The sequence below is a fragment of the Oreochromis niloticus genome, linkage group LG9, assembly GCF_001858045.2.
Source record: "Oreochromis niloticus isolate F11D_XX linkage group LG9, O_niloticus_UMD_NMBU, whole genome shotgun sequence".
Classification (NCBI taxonomy): Eukaryota; Metazoa; Chordata; class Actinopteri; order Cichliformes; family Cichlidae; genus Oreochromis; species Oreochromis niloticus.
The window spans coordinates 1,041,328-1,063,763 of NC_031974.2; the positions used below are offsets into that span (position 1 = coordinate 1,041,328).

The window sequence follows — 22,436 nt, forward strand, 5'->3', positions numbered from 1 at the left end:
CAACGCGTGTCCAAGAAAAACCCATCGCGCCTCAAAATTGCATCTTTCCACCCGCGTGGACCGGAAATGTGGGAGGAAGTTGTGCCAGATGTGTTGTGCTGCAGATGTCCTCTGAATAAACACATTATCTTGTTAGCGGAAAGGTATTTGTACATCAGTGGGAAAATAGCGGGACAGTAGGCGGGCTTGCTAGCTTTTGCGCGGCTTTATCGGGTCAGTCTGAAAATTAAAAAGGAGAATGAATGAACTTACCAGGTTGCCCGATCTCCTCACTTCTGTGCCTCCAAGCTCGGTCCTTTTTATTCCTGTCCCGGTAGAAGTAGCAGCTGGCATCATACAGCTCTGGGTGATTAGCCACGGCAGTGATGAGTTTTTCCTCCATACTGAATGAAGAATGAAGGGATTTGGTTTGATCTGCCCCTGTGACCTGGTTACAGCCACGTCACCGGCCTCCTGATTGGTTGTCGGGGCGCGATTTGACGCCGGAGTTCATATTTTCCAACTCCAGCGGTTGGCGCGGTACGGGGGTGTGCACAAAATGCAACACACAATCTGACACGCGTGGTTTTCTTCGCGAGTCAAACGCGCCCCACGCGGTACACTGACGCGCGTTTCACGGGTTTTGGCGTTTTCGCGACGCAAATCTGCTTCCGCATGTTCGCCGGATGCGCAATCGCGTGTCATCGCGCTCTTTCCATTGACTTTACATGTACACCTGACGCTCTGGCCGCCTCTATCGCGTTCAGTGTGTGCGCACCGTAAGAGCCGTTTTGTGCTTGACACATTATCGAATGTTACATTGTGTGTGTCATGGATACTGTTGACTCCAAATCTCCTGACCACTATGTTGATCTGAGACAGCAAGACCGAGACAGTGAGAACAAGACAAGATAATTGGAGTTTGAACTTGTGGTCTGCACACACTTTAATGGTGTATAATATTATATTATGGTTAATATAATATGTCTGGCCATGGAGCACTGAGCCTGCTGTGTGTGTCTGTCTCTGGCCCTTCATCCATTATTGTGGGGGAAAAAAACAGTGTTGAAACCAAGACTGAAATTAATTATTTATTAAAATAGATATTTGCATATTGATCAACACAGCAGCGAGTTTTCACACAGCATTGATACCAAAAAGGGAAAATATCACCACTTTTATCTCCATGTAGATACAATCTTTGTCTGTTCTAATGGTGGGGAGTTTTCTTCTCACAGTCACTAGGCATAACAAAGACAGACAAAGTGCCTAATGACCATGAAAACATCTGACAGTTAGCTGCATTGGGGTTTTTTGTTGTTGTTTTTTTAATCTCCACACACACTAGATGATGTTAGAAGCTAAATCAGATGAAACACAGATTTTCCACCACATTCAAATAAAAAGAGGTGTTTCCCATATCATTTGGACATCATTCCTTTGGACAACATGGATGTAGTGAGAATTACTTACAACAAAAGAGATCACTAAACTCACATAGACACAAAACAGGCCTAAATACACCCTTGAATATACTCACAACACTGCTGAGTGCACTCTTGGTGATGCTGTGTACTTGTAACCAGCTCTGAAAACTTTTACTGAACACACTTAAAAAGCCAAAGTTGGTCTGTGTGTTCACTTCTGACTGTCTCACAGTCTAAGAAAGAGGATTTGAAATTATCAGATTTACATCCTCCTTACAAATAGAGACATCGATTATGGTCCATTAGATTAAACCAAAGAACTAACGAATAAACATCATTTAAGAAAACTCCAGAAGACTGGGCCATGGCTGGTCTCACTATAGAACAACAACAGAGTCAACTGCAGACTTTGCTGCTTTACCCCAATTTTCTCAAGATGCTTTTCCATCTGCTTTTTAAACAAGTTTTGTAATATCAGTTGGATATAAAAGACAGTTAATAAATATACATTAATAATACAACTACTACTACTAAACACTACTGTGTCCTAAAAGGGAAAAGATTAAAAAAACTAAAAAATTAAAAAAAATTTTTTAGAGCATCGAAAGAAAAAATCTTGATCTACATTATCTATACTTGCAGCTTCTTAAATTTAACATTCGGGATTATTCACTGTAGGCCCAGAAATCAGAGCCAGCTCATCAGATCCAAGTGTGACATCAGCTGACACTCTTCACTGAAGATTCCATCTGAACTCTGTGGAGCCTGATCTCAAGGTTTTTAAGTCTGACTCTGAAACCAGAAGAGGATCTTTCTGTCTCTGCAGATTCATTGTGATCCAGGGATTTCAGTTCTGCATGCTCACACTGATGTTTGCAAAGAGCAGATAATGAAGTGAATGTTTTTGCACATTGGTAACAGTGAAACGATTTATTTACAGCGTGGGATCGTTTGTGTTCAGAGTATGAACTGACATTCCTGAAGTTCTTGTCACACTGGTCACAGCTGAAGTTCCATCTAATGTGTGTACGTTCATGAAGGTTACGACTATTTGAATGTGAGAAGCTTTTGTTACAGTGTCCGCACTTGTATGGTTTCTCTCCTGTGTGGATTCGTATATGCCCTTTAAGCTGACTTGCACTAGTAAAGAATGACCCACACTGATCACAGAGGTGCTTTTTAACCCCACTGTGAATGAGTTCGTGTTTTTTTAATGTACTTGGAATGGGGAAGCCTTTCCCACATTCTTTGCAGTAGTTCATTTTGTCTCCAGTATGTCTACGTTGATGTCTTGTTAGGCACTCTTGATGATTGAAAGTTTTTCCACAAAGTTCACAGCGAAACATTTTCCCACCACCACAGTGACGACAGGGTTGAGAAGTGGATCCATCTGTGTCGCTCTGCTTCTAAACAAAGACACAAAGACAGTGTAAGTCAGGGAATTCCTTCAACATTTTTATCCTGAACATCGCCTGAAACAAAGAGAATCTCTGCCAACCTCCAATTACCTTTTACTGTTTACCTTGTAAAATTCAGCTTACTGGGCTACAATTACAATAAGAGTATTGTGACTAGAAAAGCAGTTATTTAGTTGTTTTTTATGATCACGAAAGACAAAAATAATAACTGAAATTAAAGTCTGATGAACCTCTCAGCACTACCTTTCCATCCATTAGAATTACTAACATGCTAACACAATTTAATGAGCAAAGTTGTTCAAAACAGTCAGGCTAAAATAACAACACAAAATAAGAAAATATAAATACATACCTCACAGTAACTACACTTGTAGCGTTTCTCTCTGGTGTGAATCTGTTGGTGGACTCTCAGGTAACGTGGAGCTTTAAAAGTTTTATCACACAGGTCACATTTATAAAGTCTCTCCTCAGTGTGGCTAAACATGTGGTATTGTAAGTGTGTGGCTGTTTTAAACATTTTGCCACACTGATCACAGCAGTAAACATCCTGTCCAGTGTGAATGCGGAGGTGTCTATTTAGGTAACTTTTAAAACTAAAGGTTTTACCACAAATGTCACAGCTATATGCCTTAATCCCAGAGTGGATAATTTGATGCTTCTTTAACTTGCTACGATAAGAAAAAGCCTTGCCACACTGATAACAGCTGTATGCTTTAACTCTACTGTGGATGACCTGGTGCCTTTTTAAGTGTCTAGGCTCAAAAAAAGACTTTCCACACAAGTCACAATTGTACGATTTAACTCCAATGTGGATGAACTGATGGGTTTTTAAATGTCCAGGCTGAATAAAAGACTTTCCACACAAGTCACAGCGGTACGGTTTAACTTGAGTGTGGGAAAGATGGTGTCTTTTTAAGCTTCCAGGCTCGCTAAAAGACTTTCCACACAATTGACAGCTATACGCTTTAACTCCACTGTGGATGAATTGGTGTGTTTTTAAGTGTCCAGACTGGTTAAAGGACTTTCCACACTGATCACAGCTGTATGGTTTAACTCCACTATGGATGAGTTGGTGTCTCTTTAATTGTCCAGGCGCAGTAAATCCCTTTTCACACTGATCACAGCTGTATGGTTTAACTCCATTATGGATAAATTGGTGTCTCTTTAATTGTCCGGGACGGGTAAAAGACTTTTCACACTGATCACAGCTGTATGGTTTAACCCCACTGTGGGTGAGTTTGTGTGTTTTTAAGTGTCCAGACTTGGTAAAAGACTTTCCACACTGATCACAGCTGTATGGTTTAACTCCACTGTGGATGAGTTGGTGGTTTTTTAAGCTTAGCGGCTGGGTGAAAGACTTTCCACAGAAGTCACAGCTGTAAGGTTTAATTCCACTGTGGATGGGTTGGTGTCTTTTTAAGTGTCCAGCCGAGGTAAAAGACTTTCCACAGAAGTCACAGCTGTAAGGTTTAATTCCACTGTGGATGAGTTGGTGTTTTTTTAAGTGTCCAGCCGAGGTAAAAGACTTTCCACAGAAGTCACAGCTGTAAGGTTTAATTCCACTGTGGATGAGTTGGTGTTTTTTTAAGTGTCCAGCCGAGGTAAAAGACTTTCCACAGAAGTCACAGCTGTAAGGTTTAATTCCACTGTGGATGAGTTGGTGTCTTCTTAAGTGTCCAGCTGAGGTAAAAGACTTTCCACAGAAGTCACAGCTGTAAGGTTTAATTCCACTGTGGATGAGTTGGTGTCTTTTTAAGTGTCCAGCCGAGGTAAAAGACTTTCCACAGAAGTCACAGTTGTAAGGTTTAATTCCACTGTGGATGAGTTGGTGTCTTCTTAAGTGTCCAGCCGAGGTAAAACCCTTCCCACACTCATCACAGCTGTATTTTTTCTCTCCCTTTCTTCTGTGAGGTTTGTCGGCCTCCTGAGAGCGCTGACTTCTCTCTCTATGTTGGTCCTGCAGTGACAGAGATACAAACAGAGGCAGTGAGTGAAATGCAGTCGTGGAACAAACTGAAACTGACTCCATTAGTGGAATCAAAGAAAACAAAAGCACTGTGGGAAGGTGTTTTACCACCACCTTCTGGTGACAGTATCACATTACAATGATGTGCTACAATGAGAGTTGGAATGCAAATGACATTACTGAGGAAATATTGATCACGGGAAAAAATCTTTTACTTCATAAAAATTGTGAGTTCAACTGATGATATTTTTTCCTCAATGGGTGCTGATAAAATATGATCTTTGTATTTTCTTGTAACTTTTGTGTGTGATATATTTGTCCAAGAGGGCGACTGGACGAATATATTATTTATTTATTTGCCCATGAGTAAGTTTGGTAATAATGATGGAGCTAATAGAAGCAGTAAACAGAAAAAAACATAATAGCACTGTTTTAAAAGCACCGTTTTTCATCTGCGAGCAAATGAACCATCCTCAGAGTGCACCCAAATGCTTTTTGATGGAGCTGCAAAAGCTGGTGATAGCCTAGCATACTCAGCCGGATGGTGAACATCTACATGCTTGTGCAAGTTAATCATGTTTGAGTACTTTGCTCAAACTATACATCTGCACAAGCGGCACACCACCTTGATTACATTCTGTATGTATGGAGGAGCCCGGGATGGAAAAGTTAAAGCTGCTGTTAACAACCAGCTGTGCACACAGTTTCAATAACAGTGTAACTGTGATATTTTTCTCACCTTTTGTGTTGAAGTCATTGTTTCCTCTGTAGTGGCTGAGCTGAGTCCAAATGGCTGAAATTGTTCCTCTGCTGCTCCACCAGACTCTTCTCCTCCTGTTACTCAGCTGGGACACAAAAAGTATAGATGTGTTTAGAAGCAGAGCAAATAAACATTACTACACTCCTCAGCGACAACAATATCTGAAACGCCAGGAGCAACTACAAAAAGAAAGTTATCAGTTGCCTAAAAGAAATTGAAAGTGGAAAAACCCCTAACTGCCCTGCATACCACCACCTTTACCCAGGGGATGCTACACCCTGTATATATGGACTTCCATAGATCCACAAAGGAGGAGTCTCACTCAGACTCGCTGAAGGGCAAAGTTCAAATTAATGTTGTTTATACATCGCCAAATCACAACAACATGATTATATTAGATTTATATCAAATTATATCAAATATGACAAAATGTGGATTTTACAGCAGCAACAATATTGTATCTCTACAGTATAAATATTCAATAAGCTTTCTGCCAGCACAGAGTGATTAGTCAAACAAATTGGATCATCATGAATACTTTATTTTATATTTATACTTTGTTTTATTCTTGTTACTTTATTATTAAAGCACTAGGAATAAATAATAAGGGGAGTATTCTGGAACAGCACCATGATGCAAACTTGTGGCCATATTATATACAGTACCCTGGAGAAAGTATAAAATGTCACTTTAAGTGGGTGTGTGTGTGTATGTTTTATGTATATAGATTTTTTTTTAAATTATTACTCATTATATAATATTGTCCAGATATGCACTATAAGGACATGAGTAGAAAATGGTGACAAGAGGAGCTGTGTGAGGCTGCTAAAGGCAGTGGATCAGTCACCAACTGGAATAAAAAGAGCACAGGTCACAATAACACATGTGCCAGTTGTTGCATTGCAGAGGTATTCAAGGATAAAAACAATAATAATCACGGCTGCAATGTTTTAGTTCTATAATAATATATGTACAATCAGAACTGCCCCCAGCAAACATCTCACATGTTTACATCTGCGCTGTAACTGCAATAATTTAATCAACCGATTCGCACTACAACCTGGGTTTGCCTCTTATCTGTAGTTATTTTTATTTATTTTAATAACTGTACAGTACTGTTTATAGTAACCATTGTCCTTGATGTAAAAATGTAAGAAAGAAATTGTGTATTAGGGCTGTGCGATATGACCAAAATCTCATATCCCGATATAAGAATTCTATCGTCGCGATAACGATACAAATCACAAAAATGTAACATTTTCTGTAAATTCTGTGAATCTCGGGCAGCTCGTCTTGCGGGAAGTGTTTCCAGCTGCGCGTCATGCAGCTGGAGTCGAGTGTTTTACCGATGCATGAAACTATACATTTTTAGTCATAAGTTGTAACGGCCGCCGTTTTCTTTGTGAGTATTTATTACACAGCGTGCTGCGGGGCAAAGCCTGTTCTAACATTTTAGTCTAAGGTTTATTTTTTTGCACCTGGCGGCTCTTTTTTGCTTCTCATCCGTAAATAATATGCTCTTTCACGTGATTCAATTTATTTTGAAAAGTCTCAACAGGATCTTGAGCTTTATTGTGAAAGGTTTATGTGGAACATAAACAAGCGGACACGCGATGCTGTTACCATCGTTGTTGCTAACGACAACGCATAAAAACAGGCGCTTGTCCATCCGTAGTGTGGTTGTATTAAATATAAGAGAAAGAGAGAACTTTAAGAAATTAATATAGCCACTACAGTGACCATCAGAACGATGAAAAAATATTGCCGTAAACAGTTTATTTTGCGACACCACGAAACAAACGATAGCGTAAAATGAAACGATAGACGTTTTTATATCGTCATCCGATATATATCGTTATATCGAACAGCCCTATTGTGTATGTTTCTGTTCTGTGACCTGTTTGTTTGTATATGTGTCTTTCTGGCTGCTGTTACAACCAAATTTCCCCTTGTGGGACAATTAAAGGATTATTCTATTCTATTCTATATTTTTCTATCATCATTTTATTTTGGATTAATTTTGTTTAAACAGCTACCATCTCTCACAGCCCTGTTCTCCATGACTATCAGCAGCAGGAGCAGCAGCAACACCTCAACAGCAACGTTGTTCCCCATCAGGTAAAACGTGGGCTACGTTAGCTTTTTATTGTCCCCACCTGATGACAGTGATATAGTATGATGTTACTCCAAATTAGATTCTTGATGAATGTGTGTTGTTGTTATTCAGCCTGGTTCTATGTGCCCCTTTTTAAACTTTGATCCCTGTACGGCTCTGGTTAAAATTAAGTAAGGATGGCAGTCAAAACAGTGAAGCTTAGCTGAGCTAAGCTGTGATGTCATCAAGTCGTTCAAATTATAGAATGATCGTTATTCGGTTCTCAGGGAGGTCCGAAATCCTCAGTCAACTTGCGAAGTGCGGACTTGCGTACTTGAGTGTTGAGAAACGATCTATACAGTAACACAGATATGTAGCATCGCCAACTAGCGAGCAACAAGCCTCTTACACAGCGCGTATGCTAACAGCTAACCTAGCCAACGACTTAACAACAGAAGCTACAGAGTGATGTTGTATAAAACTCCAAGATGTTATAGTGCGTGCCTTTTAATTGTGCCGACGTGGTATTTACCTTACTTTAACGAGTCGTCAGGCGCAGTAAACACATCAGCAGTATACACTATCAAGGCCACACAAGAGCACCTGCCTGCAGCCACTGAGGAGCGCCATATTGCGACCTCCACACTAAACAGAAACACGTGACCTCCACAGTAACCGGAAACACGTAACTTCAGTTAAATCGACTTTGACAGCGAAACTAAATTGTCTTTTTGTTACTATTCATGCTGCTAATGAATACATTTGGTTCTAAGTGGGTTTTTTTAACACTCTGGGTTTGTTTAAAAAAATCACCATCCCTTCAGCTTGTTCGTGGCCAAAAGTGTCCATGTGTTATGTTTTTGTTTCTTTGCTACTTTTTCTGCATAAAGGTTTTTTCATAAAAATAAACTAGTCATTACTTACATTTACTTACATTTTTAATCATTCAAACACCTTTTTCTAGTACAATGCACTTGTTTGAAGACAACCTAAAAACTCACCATTTCACATATCAGCAGTGCTACTGGAAAACAGTGGTCCCTCACGGGGTTCACCTTTCACTGATTTTTTTTTTTTTTTTTTTTTTCGTTGAGTCGGTTTCCCTGGGTCTTTTCCCGTGTTGTGGTCGTGTGTCTTATTTTGAAAGAACTATTTAGGCGTTACCATAGCGACCAGAGAGCATCAAGAAGCAGAGAGGATGATGTTACTCTCAGTGTTGTTGGCACATTGCAGCAGGACGCTGCTAATAAAGGTACACAATTACACAGCCGAATTCGTGTTTATTATTATATTTACAAAATACCACAGTTTTTGTCTTTGTCTGTATCATTTTATTCTGTTGTATTTATCTGCAACACCTTAAAGGCCGTTCCGTGAAAATATTGTCTGACATTAAACTGGTCCGCGGTGCAAAAAAGGTTGGGGACCGCTGCTGTACAGTACAGAATGCTTTTAGCTTGTCGAATTTATATAAATCTGCCGACGAAACGTTTTGCATGGTTTCATTTTATAATGGAATTATGTTTCTATGATGGGTTGAACTTTAGGAGTGTTTAAACAAAAGAGAAAAGTGTGAAAATGTTACAGTTAAATTTTTTACTTTAAGTATGGATATGGAAACAAGTGAACAACATTTTATAATAAGCTTAATTGGAATTCTGTACACTGAAAAAAAAAAACCAACAACACATAAAAAACACAAACAAACAGCCAGGGCCTTCATCTGTCCATTAAATGTCAAACATCGCATTGACCCGTAGTCCCTGCTCGTCAGCACATGCTTTTAAAAAGAGCTCCATGTCCTCTGCATACTGAAAAACAAAGAGGAAGAAGTCTCTCTACACAAAAACACTGCAGATGACAGGCCAGGCAAATATCTATTGATCTGTTTGAATGCCTCCTCATCATAAGAGCCTTGAAGTTTTTTAAAAAAAGACTAAGACCACAGTGAGGGCGTTTCATTTTTATGGACTTTCCATAAGCAGCAGTATCATTCAGCACAGAGGGTAGAACACATGAATGTTATACCGAAGATTCAGAAAATGGTTTAGATGCTGGAGACAAGACATCGAGAAGGAGACGAGGCTCAACGGGTTCAGTGGGGAGCAGTCCTGAATGCTGACATGACAATAATTGCCTTGCCATATCCCCACGCTGTATGACTCGGTATCGTCACTGATTTCTAGAATCGATTCGTTTCCGATTCACAAGGTCCCGAATCGATTCGATCCACGATCCGATTCGATTCAATTTGATTCGATTTGAATCTCGGAAATTTTGACAGTCAGAAATATTATAATTCAGATCAGTACATTTACATATTTTTGTATCTATAAAAAGGAAGCTGACACACGCAAGACTTTATCAAAGGTGTGAGGTCACAGCAGATGCCTTTGTGTCAAAGTAGCTGAAGATAAAACACAGAAAAACATGAAGGTGGTTTTCCTGGTCTGGGATTTTATAAAAATATTCTGCAGTACATCAAACACGAAAGAAAACCATTAATCAACATATGAACGTTACCTCTGACGTTACAGCGGTGTTATTAGAGACACGGTTAAGCGTTTTGCATTTTGCATAATTTTAAAAAGTTTAAATTTGTTCAGTATTGAACGGCAGAAATTAGGTTTTCTTTTCGGAAGTATGTAAAACGAAAAAAAAAAAAAAAGGCGGCCAACAGCGCTGTAAACAACAGTAGACTTGTGCGTAACAAGCAAGCGAATAATGCAGAAAACAGATTTTTAGACGGGAAACTGTTCTTGAAGTACAGAGAGAGAGAGAGAGAGAGGGAGAGAGAGAGAGAGAGAGAGAGCTGTGCATGAAGTGTGATTTTATCGTGGTGGAAGCAAAACAGTAAAAGTCAGAGTGAATTCATGACGATGTTTATGTGAAGCGTAGTTTGGATCTTCTTTTGCTGCTGGTTCGGTCAATATTGTTTGGAGAGAGATAAAACTAACAGCTTTAGAATCAGCGCAAAAAGGGCGTGAACACAAAGCGCGGACCCACCGAAACATCAGAATCAGCGAGCTGTCGGCTTTCAGCGCCGACCATGTCCGTGCCGTCAGGTGAGAAAGGCGACGTCTCACTGATTCTGATCCACGGGTCCGCGCTTTGTGTTTACGTCCTTGTGCAGAATCCGTGTACCTGCTCTCATTTACTGTCTTAGCTGTTTGGTGGTTGTTGAAATTTTGTGAGGTTTCACCTGAGATTCTGGCGTTTTGGGCAAAATAAATTTATATTAAAAAATCGATTCAGGATTTTAATGAATCGATTTCACGTTATCCAAGCCAGAATGGATTTTAATCGATGAATCGATTATTAAAACCCACCCCTACTCTCATGTTACAGACAGGGCAGTGAAAGTGCACTGGCTTATCATTTTGTCTGTAAGAGAGAAAAAAAAACAACAACATGTAATTTAAATGTAGTTGTATAGAATGCAATCAGTTTATCTAACAATCAGATTGTACATAGTAACAAAAATATCCAAGCCATCCTCAATAATGAAAGCAAAATGTTGTGGATCACAAGAGCTGTCAGGAAATGTGGTGAACAAGAAAAAAAATATTTAATGAAAACACACTTTTTTTCTCTTGCTGATGAATGCACTGAACTGTACAATGTGAAAAGCAACTTTTAAGTCAACAAAGAGACTGCAGAGGTGCTGAAAAGAAATGCATATTTATAACTTTAACTATGAGGTATATTTAATACCAACATACCTTTGAAAGGCAAGCAATTTTAATGTATCCATTTATATGCTCCTCAATCTTTGCCCTGACAGTAGGGCTGAGAGTGGGGCACAGAGGGCAGTGAAAGAGTCTTCTGCAACATGTGGTGCATTCCTGCAATTCTGGCTTGGAGGCAGAATTCCAAATTGATATGTGCATCTAAAACAGAGAGAAATCAGATAAACACCATATACACATTTAAGTTCAGGTTTTAGCAGAAATAAAACGTTACAGTTAGTATGTAAGAGATTTGGGAGAAAATTCTTTATAAAAACATAATTTACAAGTTTTATTTGTGACATACGTATCTATTGACATATAACAGACAATTTAACAAAGGCTAACTAATCTGGGCAATAAAAAAGCGGAACAGAATGGAATAGAGAATATTAGTATTTATAAATATATAAACCCCTTTGTGACGACCTTTACAGTGTTTTTGCAGGTGGAATGAGAGACATGAATAAAGTGCAATATGCAGTAAATGGAACAATGTGCATTGATGTTACAGAGAGTGAAAAGTAGTGAAGTGAATTTGTTCATAACAAGCAAAACTCAAATACGTTTGAAACTGACCACTAAATGCTAACCAGGGGTGTCAAAAGTACACATTCCTTACGAAAGTTTAGATGCCTCGGGGGTCTGACCGTTGTTGTTAACAAAGTGCCAACATAATCAGTGTAAGCAAACTAGATGATTCCCAGAATGATATAATTATTATCAGCAAATTTATCCATGAAAGACTCTGTGCCAACCTTTACGATCCACTTGCAAGGTTTCCACAGTCCATGATCCATGCAGGAACGTATTTCCGCCTACTGTGGAGGTCACGTGTTTCCGGTTACTGTGGAGGTCCCAATATGGCGCTCCCCAGTGGCTGCAGCCAGACCCTTCTCTATCAAGGAGAAGGAGCAAATCCAGTCACTACTGCACAGGCTCTGTCTTCAACAACCACTAGGTGCATTATCGCCACCAACAGGTGTGGAGGAATGTGGTTAAAGTTTGAGCTCTCTGGGGTTTTGAATCAGTTTCAGATATCTGAGCTTTTGTGCTTCTTTCTTTAATCCAGTGTGTCTTCATGTGAGTGTCTCCTCTCCTCCAGTTTCTCCTGCATTGCTTTGAATCCTGAAAAACCATCTTCCTCCCCTTGCTGTTGACCTGCTTAAGCCTTCTCGCAAAATTATTCAATTTCCACCAAAATGAGCTGGTATCTAGGACATCATGTTCATTCACTTTCATAGCCTATACCTGTGACAGCTGCAGACTCCAGCACCCCACAGCTCTGAACTGGATACATGCAAATACATAGATAACTGGAGTTTGGGTTCAGATTTGTTGTCTCAGGATGATCCAGAATTGAGGTCCACACAGCTCTCTGAGGACTCTGTAGAAAACTGTGGCAGCATTCGTGTGATTGTTTGCTCCCCTTAGCTCACGGTAAGAAGAAGACAGCTTCAACCGTCTGTGTGTTGACAAACTGGAACACACCTTCACCGCTTTTTCTTGCTAGTAACGGTGTTGTAATGACAGAAAAAGCAATTAGTTAGGTTACTAGTCACTGAAAACAAGTACTGGTGTTAGTACCACTGTTTATTTTAATGCCATTATTCCCATCACTGCTCATGACCATAAATACATGTTGGAAGTTTGGAGTCTATTAAAGTTGTAAGAGGGCAAGAGGCAGGGTACACCCTGGTCAGATCCCCAGACTGAAAAGAAGAGGATCTTCAGGCCTGGCAATGGGCTGAGAAGGAAAATTTGTTTTCGACTAGTCAGTGGTTATTTCAGTAACTCCCATCTCCGCTTCCTATGGGCAAACCTCATGTTCAAGGCTCCAATACCTCACCCGCTTAAGTCTCCCCACCTGTGAATATAAGTAAAAGTTATATAGCATTTTTCACAGACAGATGTGACAAAGTGCTTCACAACAGAGGAAACAAAAACACAATACAGTCATAAATACATCATTAAAAACCCTGGTCTAATTAAAAGCTTTTTGAAATAAAAATGTCTTTAGCTGCTTTTTGAAGGTCTCCAGAGACTGTAGAAATAGAGGGAGTGCATTCCACAGTCTCTGTGCAACAGATTGGAAAGATTGGTCCCTTTGAGTTCTGAAACAAGTGTGGGGGACCACTAAAAGGTTTTGATTCGATGACCTCAGGTTATGAGAAGAGTTGTGTATACGAGTCAAATCAGCAATAAAGGAAAGGGCTCTAACGGTTAAAACTAGAATTTTAAAATGGAGCCAGTGTGTTGACTTTAAAACGGGAGTTATATGGGCTCCAGTTGTCTCATTGCAGAGTTTTGTGCAACCTGTAGATGAGCCAGCCCTGTTGAGACAACTAAACAGACTATTGCAATAGTTGAGTCTGGTAGACAAAAGCATGGATATCATCTCAAGTTCACTTGTTGACACCATAAATCTAGGTTTTGAGATGTTCCTCAAATGAAATCAAATGTATTTTTAACATTACTCATTAGGATTGTCCAAATAAAGATGAAATAAATAAGAATATTAAGTAATACAGATTAAAGTTCCAGTAGTATTTAAAGAAACAAAAAAAAAGGTTTGCAAACAGGAAATTAAAAATGGTCTCTGATGTAAGTTTAAATAAAGATTCAAATTAAATCAAAAATATTTTATTTTCCAGTCCAAAACAACAAGTTCCCAACGTTTACAGATGATTCAGTTCATGAATTCACAGTTGCGGTCGACATGCCCTGGAGCTGGTCTCATCTTTAGGATGATGTTCCTAGCTGCTGATAACCATGCTAAAGCTCTGTCACGACTTCAGCCATGTGAGACGTGCATGAGGCTCTTTACAGGATCATATATACAACTGTGCTTAATTACAGTAAAACTGAACAAAACAGAATTGTTGTATATCATGAAGTCTTTATGTCAATTACACAGTTTAACTGATTACATATATAGTTAAATACTTATGTGGTCCAACACACAAATTGGGGGGTACAACAAACAAACTAGGAGACTGTGTCGCTTCCCTTGTTTAATAGTTTGCTGTCGCATTTCACTCATTGGCTAACAAGACTGAAATGCTATTCGCTTAGCAAGCATCATCCTGGGGTGTTTCTGACAGGGAAGCTCACATAAACATTACCAGGTACCAACGTGATGCATTAATTTAACTTGACATCACAAGTCCAGGGCGCTCGTGTTGTGCCAAAGTTATGGTCTGCCAAAAACAGATGTCCAGTATTTGCCAAAAAGAGATGTTTATGTAAGTAAATGTTTTTGTTTTTGGTAACAGTGAAACAGTTTATTTGCAGCGTGGGATTGTTTGTGTTTGGAGTACGAACCGAGATTCCTGAGGATTTTGTCACACTGGTCACAGATGTAGCTCTTGGTGGTACGATGAGCTGAATGTGAGAAGCTTCTGTCATAGTGTCTACAGTTGTATGGTTTCTCTCCTGTGTGGATTCCTTCATGTCTCTTAAGCTGGCTAACAGTGGTGAAGGATGACCCACACTGGTCACAGACGTGCTTTTTAACCCCACTGTGACAGAGTTCATGTTTTTTTTATTCACTCGGTGTGGTGAAGCCTCTCTCACATTCTTTGCAGTAATCCAAATCCAAATCCAGTTTATTTACATAGCACGTTTAAAAACAAAAAGTTTGCCCAAAGTGCTGTACAGAACACAGGGTAAAACACAAGATACAACCACTGACACTCACATAAAACATAATAAAACACATAAAACTATATCAACTCAAGCCAGTCTGAACGCTATCGAAAAAAGGTGTGTTTTCAAAAGCATTTTAAAAACAGGAAACAAAGATGCCTGTCTAATATTTAAAGGCAGCGTATTCCAAAGTTTTGGGGCCATAACTGAAAAGGCTTGTTCTCCTCTACTTTAAGCCTTGATTTTGGGACAACCAACAGCAGCTGGTCAGCTGATCTGAGGGTCCGTGAAGGAATATAAGGCTGAAGTAACTCGGAAAGGATTGGGGAGCAAGACCATTAGGGCATTTATAAACCAGTGTTAGGACTTTGAAATTAATTCTGTGATGAACAGGAAGCCAATGAAGAGAAGACAGGATAGGTGTTACATGTTCATAGCTGTGGGTACCAGTTAAGAGGCGGGCAGCAGCATTTTGAATGAGCTGAAGACGAGCAAGAGATCACTGCTTGACTCCAAAAAAAACAGTGCATTACAGTAGTCAAGCCGTGTTGAAATAAAGGCATGTATTACCTTCTCCATGTCACGTCTTGACAAAACTGGCTTCAGCTTAGCTATTTGCCTCAGGTGGAAAAAGCTTTTTTGCAACACCAAACTAATATGTTTGTCCAATTTAAAATCTGAGTCCATAATGACTCGCAAGTTTGTCACATGCTGCTTGATATAAGACCCTAGCAAACCACAATTTACAAGCGGGTTGCATGAAATATTATTAGGTCTAAATACAATCACCTCCGTTTTACTCTCATTGAAACTCTAAACGTTCAGAGCCATCCAAGCTTTGACATCTTCAAGGCAGTTCAAAAGGATTTGGATGGAGCCTGGGCCATTTGGTGCTGAAGGCAAATAAATTTAGCAGTCGTCTGCATAGCAGTGAAAGGATATTTCGTGTTTTCTAAAAATAGACCCCAAAGGGAGCAGGTATAATGAAAAAAAGAAGAGGGCCAAGGATTGAGCCCTGGGGCACCCCACAAGGAAGGGGGGCTGAGGTGGACTCAAAATTTTCAACTTTAACGGTAAACATTCTGCCACTAAAATATGAGCGAAGCCAATTCAGTGCTGCACCTTTAATGTCAACCAGGTGTTCGAAACGAGAGATAAGAATATCGTGGTCAACAGTGTCAAACGCTGCAGTAAGATCTAACAGCACAAGGATCACAGAACTTCCACAATCAGTAGGTAAAAAGATATCGTTAAAAACACGTAAAAGTGCTGTTTCAGTGGAGTGTAGATGTTTAAAACCAGACTGAAAAAGTTCTATGATGCCATTAGCATCAAGAAACGTATTAAGTTGGGTAAAAACTATTTTTCCAATAACTTTGAAAGGAATGGAAGTCTTAAAATAGGTCTAAAATTTGAGCAAACTAAAGGGTCAAGGCCATTTTTTTAAAAATAAAGGGCTAACAACTGCATGTTCATTTTATCTCCAGTGTGTCTACACTAGTGATGGGTCGGTCGCGAACGAAATGGCTCTTAGAGCCGGATCTTTGAAGTGAACGACGCGAGCCGTGGGGTTTATTTTCCCCTTTCTCTCACCCTCTCTCTCTCGCACTTTTTTTTCCGCTTCACTCCGCACGCGAGCCTTGTGCTTTGCGCTGGGCAGAGGGGGGGGGAGGGGCGGTAGTTACACTCGCAGTAGCACAGGAACAGAGCGGGAGGGAGAGAGAGAGAAAGAGAGCCAGGGACAACAACGTCACATTAGAAAGGTATAGTAATCATCCACAACTGTTTCAGTTGCAGATGATAAAGGATTCAGAAAGTTTATTCATGCAGGCCCATATGACAGAGAATATGCATCTTCTTTTTCATATCTTAATTTATATTTAATTGTGTTGTGGTTTGCAGTGTTTTGTGTTGTTTCATTTTAAATTTGTTTAAAAGGAAAAAGCTGAAAATTTAAATAGTTAAAAGTTGAACAGTGACTAGTTGGTTTTTGTATTATATGATTTATTTATTACATTTTATGTGGAGTGAATAAATAAAAGTATATTTATGGTGGCCCCTAGAGACAAAGCAGCACGTACATACTCCAAAACACGTAAAAACTCAGAATCACGTAAAAACTCCAAAACAAATAAAAACTCAGGCTACATCCACACATACCCGGGTATTTTTGAAAACTGAGATTTTTCTATGCGTTTGCACCTTTCGTCAACACGTAAACGGCGTTTTCGGTCACTGAAAACGGAGATTTCTAAAAATTCCTGCCAGGGTGGATATTTTCAAAAACTCCGTTTTGGCATTTACGCGTGGACGAGGAAAACGGAGAAAACGCAGCATCAAAGATGTGCGCCTTTTTTGACGTCACACTGTGCGCCACGTTTTGTTTCGGCGAAATGAATTTCTACAATACAGTTACTGTTAATTGTACTCTCTGCAGTGTTTAAATGCTTACATATAAACACACAGTTACTGTCCCTCCACACATACGACTCGGTTCTGTTTCTATGCCCCATCTTTGTTTACTATTTCCCACCGAGGCTTCTAGACTTCTGATTGGGCAACATTTCTACACGTTTAGGAATATATCGGCACCTGTTGCTTTGACATGTTCCTAGCAGCGTTTTCCTTCATTCCTGCATTTACATGTGGACGGGATTATTTTTTAAAACGAAAACGGAAAATCTCTGTTTTCAAAAATACCCGTGTACGTGTGGACGTAGCCTAAGAAGCACGTAAAAACTCCAAAACATGTACAAAAGACAACAGAAGTGCTCCAGAATGCTAGGCGCAGTGTTGAGCTTTTGTTACCTAGAGGCTACACAAGCCAGCAAGTACCAACGACCGGTGTGTGGTAGTAAGAGGTAAATGAACTTTTTTTTAAATTATTTGAATATATTATATTCAAATAATTGTTTGTGTGTAAATACACAAACAATACACATATGCTTTCAATTATGTAATTTAAGTGATCTAGGTAGCTGTTTTGGAAGTTCAGTTAACACTAGAAATGTGTTTTAGAGTTTGTACGTGCTTTTTGGAGTTTGTACGTGTCTCTAGGGGCCACTGTATATATTTATATATAAACATATATAAATAAAACCACTTTTTTTACATTAGTAATTCCTTTTGTGCATAATTTTATATTATTGTAATAATAAATTAATTAAAGCAACAAAACAACCTGAAGAGCCGGTTCGGAGCTGAAAGAGCCGGCTCTTTTTAGTGAGCCGAGCCGAAAGAGCCGGTTCTCTAAAAAGAGCCGGAAATCCCATCACTAGTCTACACTGATGTATTTTCAGGCTTTCTGGTAATTGAAAGTTTTTCCACAAAGGTCACAGTGAAACTCTTTCCCACCACCACACTGACGAAGTGGATCCATCTGTGTGTAAACAAAGACACAAAGACAGTAAGTCAGGGAATTCCTTCAACATTTATATCCTGAACATCGCCTGAAACAAAGAGCATCTCCCAATTTAATGTATTTGATGTAGAGGAACAGCAACAAGCACTGGTACTGTATAGGTTTTCTACAGAACCAGTTTTTTCTTCCCACTGTCGCCAAAGTGCTTGCTCATAGGGGTCATATGATTGTTGGGATTTTCTCTGTATCTATTATTGTAGAATCTACTGTACAATATAAAACACCTTGAGGCGACTGTTGTTGTGATTTGGCGTTATATAAATAAAATTGAGCTGAATCTTGAAAATTGATGACTATGTCATAAATTGCAGGGCCAAGGTTAAAAACTTGGGGGTGTGGTTCGACATGGCGCTCTCCTTCGAGTCTCATGCAAAAGAGACAACAAAGACAGCCTTTTGTCATTAGAGGAACATAGCTAAAATCAGACAAGTTTTATCAAACTACACTGCAGAGGTTCTTCTCCACGCATTTGTGTCTTCACATATCGATTATTTTAACGCTCTCCTTTCTGGGCTACCAAAGAAAAGTTTTAGAGGTTTACAGATGGTGCAAAATGCAGCTGCTCACATTTGAACTAAAACTGGAAAATTTGAGCACATCACCCCTGTATTGAAATCCCTTCATTAGCTACCTTGTGAGGTTCGACAGATTTTAAGGTCCTGCTGCTCACCTACAAGGCTTTAAATGGTTTGGCACCTTCATAAAGTAGAATGGGAGGCAGAGCCTTCAGTTTTCAGGCCCCTCTTCTGTGGAACCAACTTCCAGTTTGGATTCGGGAGACAGACACTATCTCTACTTTCAAGATTAGGCTTAAAACTTTCCTTTTTGCTAAAGCATATAGTTAGGGCTGGACCAGGTGACCCTGAATCCTCCCTTAGTTATGCTGCAATAGACGTAGGCTGCCGGGGATTCCCATGATGCATTGAGTTTTTCCCTTCCAGTCACCTTTCTCACTCACTATGTGCTAATAGACCTCTCTGCATCGAATCATATCTGTTATTAATCTCTGTCTCTCTTCCACAGCATGTCTTTCATCCTGTTTTCCTTCTTTCACCCCAACCGGTCGCAGCAGATGGCCGCCCCTCCCTGAGCCTGGTTCTGCCGGAGGTTTCTTCCTGTTAAAAGGGAGTTTTTCCTTCCCACTGTCGCCAAAGTGCTTGCTCATAGGGGGTCATATGATTGTTGGGTTTTTCTCTGTATTTATTATTGTGCTATCTACTGTACAATATAAAGCGCCTTGAGGCGACTTTTGTTGTGATTTGGCGCTATATAAATAAAATTGAATTGAATTGAATTGAATTCATACCTCTCTGGTGAACGACCAGGATTCTGGTCATTCAAAAGTTCCTAGAGCCAGAAAAAAAAAAAAAACACTTTTGGGGAACGTGCTTTTTCTTTTCGTGCCCCGTTTTTGTGCAACAACCTCCCTCAAGATATTAATGGAGCCTCTGGGGAGGTTTTTGAAGCTAAGTTGAAGACCCACTTGTTCACCCTATCCTACACATGCTGTAAAGAACTTTGTCTGAAAGCCCTTTATAAATAAAGTTCTTCTTCTTCTTATGTTTTTGTTTCTTTGTTTTCTGTTTACTTTTTTATTTTTTTGTTTTGATTAGAGAAAAGGGGAGCCTAAGTCCTATTAACCTATAACAACTGTGATACTTGCTTCTACTAATAACACTCAGCTTACTGGGTGAAAATAGCACATTTTTTCAATCAATTCATCCAATATAACGCCATAAGTTTACTGATCTGACTTGTTCCATACACTCAGTCTAAAATGAGAAGATAAAAAATATAAATACATACCTCACAGTAACTGCAGTTGTAAAGTTACTTTCTGGTGTGGATCTTTTGGTGTTTTCTCAGGAAATTTGGAGATTTGAAAGTCTTATCACACAGGTCACATTTATAAGGTCTCTCCTCATTGTGGGTAAACATGTGTTGTTGTAACTGTACACCTGTTGGAAAGAGTTTTCCACACTGATCACAGAAATAAACATTATGTCCAGTGTGAATGCGTAAGTGTCTATTTCGTGACTCTATGCGGCGGAATGTTTTTCCACAAAAATCACAGGGGTACGCTTTACTTCCAGAGTGGGTAACTTGATGACGCTGTAAGTATATACTTTGAGCAAAAGCTTTACCACACTGATCACAGCTGTACGCTTTAACTCCACTGTGGACGAGTTGGTGTCTTTTTAAGCTTCCAGGCTGGGTAAAAGATTTTCCACACAACTCACAGTAGTGCGCTTTAACTCCACGGTGGATGAGTTGGTGTGTTTTCAGGTGTTGAGCCTGGATGAAAGATTTTCCACACAAGTCACAGCTGTACGGTTTAACTCCACTGTGGATAAGTTGGTGTTTTTTCAGGTGTTGATCCCGGGTAAAAGATTTTCCACACAAGTCACAGCTGTACGGGTTAATTCCACGGTGCATGAGTTGGTGTGTTTTCAGGTGTTGAGCCCGTGTAAAAGATTTTTCACACAAGTCACAGCTGTACGGTTTAATTCCACTGTGTATGAGTTGGTGTGTTTTTAAGTTTCCAGCCCGGGTAAAAAAAGTTCCACACAAATCACAGCTGTACGGTTTAATTCCACTGTGGATGAGTTGGTGTGTTTTTAGGTGTTGAGCCCGGGTAAAAAAATTTCCACACAAATCACAGCTGTATTTTTTCTCTCCCTTTCTTCTGTGATGTTTGTCGGCCTCCTGAGAGCGCTGACTTCTCGCTCCATGTTGGTCCTGCAGTGACAGAGATACAAACAGAGGCAGTGAGTGAAATGCAGTCGCGGAACAAACTGAAACTGTCTCCATTAGTGGAATCAAAGATGTCAAGAAACAAGTTGTAGGTGTGTTACCACCACCTTCTGGTGATAGTTCCACACTACAATGATGCGATCATTGCTCAAAGAGTTGGCAGTTCATCTTGTAACTGGAAGGTTGCCGGTTCGAGCCCCGGCTCGGACAGTCTCGGTCGTTGTGTCCTTGAGCAAGACACTTCACCTGCTGCCTACTGGTGATGGCCGGAGGGGCGAAGGCGCGATATGGCAGCTTCCGTCAGTCTGCCCCAGGGCAGCTGTGGCTACAACTGTAGCTGCCTCCACCAGTGTGTGAATGTTAGAGTGAATGAATAGTGGAATTGTAAAGCGCTATATAAATTCATTTTTTTATTATTAATATTGTTATTATTATTATTATGTACTACAATAAGACTTGTAATTAAAATTACATAATAGAAGAAATATTGATCAAAGTAGAAAATCTTTTGTCATAAAAATATTGTGAGTTCAACTGATGATATTGTTGTTTCAATGTGTGCTGATAAAATATGATCTTTGTACTTTCTTGTAACTTCTGTGGTTTTTGTTTGTGAATGTAGATTCTGTATGTATGGAGGAGCCCAGGATGGAAAAGATAAAGCTGCTGTTAACAACCAGCTGAGCACACAGGTTCAATAACAGTGTAACTGTGATATTTTTCTCACCTTTTGTGTTGAAGTCATTGTTTCCTCTGTAGTGGCTGAGCTGAGTCCAAATTGCTGAAATTGTTCCTCTGCTGCTCCACCAGACTCTTTTCCTCCTGTTACTCAGCTGGGACACAAAAGTATAGACATGTATTTTATCCCTGACAAGAAAAATCATCAGTAACAATACCTATGAAGGAGGGGTGGAGCCGAACCCGAATACAGTATTCGGAAAGGCACACAAAAAAAACAAAAACAAAAAAGTTATTTTTTACGAATATTCGAACAAATACTTTAAAAAAATATTTATATGTGGGAACAAGGGAAAACTGTATATGAAACAGCTGAGTTTCCTTATGAGACTGCAGAACAGTACTGGATGAGTGACGCGTGACAGAGGTGACTGACACAGGCTGCTCCACACAGCAACAGAGACGGCTCGGCTGAGCGAAAAAACACTGAACTGCATCACTATTTTTGTTGAATAGATGTTTTTGGACCTTAACTGGGTTCTGGAGGCAGTTTATAGGTTTC

General features: G+C 39.7%; 2 long non-coding RNA genes across 5 annotated transcripts; both read right to left on the reverse strand.

The window, feature by feature from the left end:
* Positions 1 to 1,057: 1,057 nt before the first annotated feature.
* Positions 1,058 to 5,559, reverse strand: LOC102076136 (zinc finger protein 708). Of its 2 annotated transcripts, none has more exons than XR_002061162.2 (3): positions 5,530 to 5,559; positions 3,177 to 4,781; positions 1,058 to 2,809 (listed from the first exon to the last, which is right to left on the reverse strand). It is a non-coding gene; the product is annotated as a zinc finger protein 708 (long non-coding RNA). The 2 variants fall into 2 exon arrangements; XR_001223068.3 differs by having other exon boundaries at positions 1,058 to 2,812.
* A 5,346-nt stretch (positions 5,560 to 10,905) lies between these two features.
* Positions 10,906 to 21,998, reverse strand: LOC106096687 (zinc finger protein 492). 3 transcript variants are annotated; one of them, XR_001223069.3, is made up of 4 exons: positions 21,924 to 21,998; positions 20,249 to 21,181; positions 12,132 to 13,240; positions 10,906 to 11,535 (listed from the first exon to the last, which is right to left on the reverse strand). It is a non-coding gene; the product is annotated as a zinc finger protein 492 (long non-coding RNA). The 3 variants fall into 3 exon arrangements; XR_003221763.1 differs by lacking the exons at positions 10,906 to 11,535; positions 12,132 to 13,240 and adding an exon at positions 18,196 to 18,400 and having other exon boundaries at positions 21,924 to 21,997; XR_003221764.1 differs by lacking the exons at positions 10,906 to 11,535; positions 12,132 to 13,240 and having other exon boundaries at positions 19,646 to 21,181.
* Between the last annotated feature and the right edge of the window lie 438 nt (positions 21,999 to 22,436).